Raw genomic sequence first — 2,220 nt, forward strand, 5'->3', positions numbered from 1 at the left:
CTTTATGGGGGAGTTTCTGTGGTTTGGGGGCGGAAAAGAGGGAAAAATCAGGACTTTACCTGCCGGGGGGGAGGGCCCCATTGATCCCCCCCAACCCCCATAGTAGCCAGTGGAGAATCCCCTTGGGGCGGGGCGGGGGGTCCCGGCGGGGTCCCGGTTCCGACCCGGGTGTGTGTGGGGGTTTCCCCGTGATCCCCGGTCCCGGTTCCGACCCGCCGCCGGTGCCGCCCGCAGCCATGGAGGTGACGGTGCCCGATCCCTACACGGTGGTGCTGCCGCTGCAGCCCGTCACCCTGCGCTGCCGCTACGAGACGACCGCCACCACGTCCCCCATCGTCACCTGGACCTACAAGTCGCCCTGCCCGGGCACCGGCACCGGCACCAGCACCGGCACCGGCACCACCTGCCCCGACACTGACCGCACCGTCCGCATCGTGGCCGCCAAGCAGGGCAGCGCCGTCACCGTGGGCCCCTTCTACCAGGGCCGCCCCATCACCATCGTCAACGGTAGCCACCCTGGCGCTTCCCCGGGGTGCTCCTATTAGGGGCATTGCGGTAGRGTCCTCCATGGGTGGGTTTTGTTGRGAGCTTCTACTAGAGTCATTACAGTAGGCAGGCCACTATTAGCGGGTTTTTGTTGGGATTTCTATTAAGGACATTATGGTAGGGCTCCCATGAGTGGATTTGGTTAGGAGCATGTATTAGAGTCATTATGGTAGGGGGACCACTATTAGCAGGTTTCTGTTGGGGGCTTCAATTAGAGTAATTACAGTAGGAGCCCCCATTGGTGGCTTTGTATGGGGGCTTCTATTAAGGACATTATGGTAGAGGCCCCTTTGGTGGATTTTTGTTGTGGGGTTTTATAAGGGGCATTATGGTACAGGCCCCTATTAGCAGCTTTTTCTTGGGGTATTCTATTAGGGGCATTATGGTAGGGGCCTATTAGCAGCATTACGGTTGGGACCCCCTGTCGGGGCATTACGGTAGGGAATCCTATTAGCTAAACTATGGTAGGGTTCTTTATTGTGGTCATTGCAGTAGACACCTCTACTAGGAGCATTATGGTAGGTGGTGCTCCTAAGGGCATTACGGTAGATTAACTCAGGGGCCTTTCGGTAGGGGCTCCTATTAGCGGCATTATGGTGGGGGTGTTTGCCCCACTATTAGTGTTATAGTAAAAAAACCCATTTTCTCCTTTATTAGAGATGTTACGGTAGGATGGCACTTGTGCCGCTATTAGCAACGCTATGGTAGTGGTCTGCTTGCACCTCTATTAGTGGCATTACAATAGGGGCTGCTGTCGGCTTTGAGCTTGCGCAGCTCTTTGTTGCTCTACGGTAGGAGCTTTTGTGCTGGGCTCATACTAGGGACATTACGGCCCTTGCAATATTGATGGGGAGTGTGCCCCTGGGTGGGAGAAATACGGTAGCACCTGCAGCTACTGTAATCCCCCTATTAGAGGTGCAGCCGCCTCCCAAAGGGAGGGGTGGGCCGGGCGGGGCTACCGTAATACCCCTAATAGAGGCCCAGTTGTGTCTAACAAGGGGAGAGACTGGGGGGGGACTACCACAATGTCTGCAATAGAAGCGCCCCTATTTTGTATAGGAAGGTGTGGGGGGGTGCAGCCTAGGCTTGGTGGCATTTACCGTAATCCACTTAATACAGGTGCAACTGCTTTGCGGTAGCAAGGCGATTGTGGGGGGGGGGTCTGCTTTAATTTTCCTAATAGAGGCGCAGCTGCTGTTTATGGGGGAGGAGCTGGCTACCATAATGCCCCTAATAAGGGCCCCGCTGCCTTTTAAAGGCAAGAGATTGGGCGGGGATTACCAAAATCTCCCTAATAGAAGYGCAGTCATTGCCTATGGGCAAACTGGCTGCCGTAATCACCTTAATAGAAGGGTATCAGCTTCCTAACAGGAAGCCGGGGAGGTGGGCTGCCGTAAATCTCCTAGTAGCCTTTTTTTTTGGGGGGGGGGGGATGAATGGGGGAGGTTGGGAGATTTGTGGGGTACCGTAGCTCGCCTAGTAGCCGCGCAGCTGATGGTGCCCCGCAGAGGCCGACCTGCAGCTGGGCCCCGCGGCCTGGGGCGACGGCGGCTCCTACGTCTGCAGCGTCGCCTCGGTCGAGGACCTGCTGGGCAGCAGCGAGGCCACCGCCGAGCTCGTGGTGCTCGGTGCGGGGACGCGGGGGGTCCTGCGGACATTGGGGGTGCTGGGGAC

The 2,220-nt window shown here is 57.3% G+C and overlaps 1 long non-coding RNA gene across 1 annotated transcript; it reads left to right on the forward strand.

Annotated features, from left to right (window-relative positions):
• Positions 1–443: 443 nt before the first annotated feature.
• LOC112959408 lies at positions 444–2,136 on the forward strand. Its single transcript, XR_003251608.1, has 2 exons — positions 444–507; positions 2,055–2,136. It is a non-coding gene; the product is annotated as an uncharacterized LOC112959408 (long non-coding RNA).
• The last annotated feature ends 84 nt before the right edge of the window (positions 2,137–2,220 follow it).

The sequence above is a fragment of the Nothoprocta perdicaria genome, unplaced genomic scaffold (genome assembly GCF_003342845.1).
Source record: "Nothoprocta perdicaria isolate Ctin4 unplaced genomic scaffold, notPer1 scaffold_1143, whole genome shotgun sequence".
Lineage (NCBI taxonomy): Eukaryota > Metazoa > Chordata > Aves > Tinamiformes > Tinamidae > Nothoprocta > Nothoprocta perdicaria.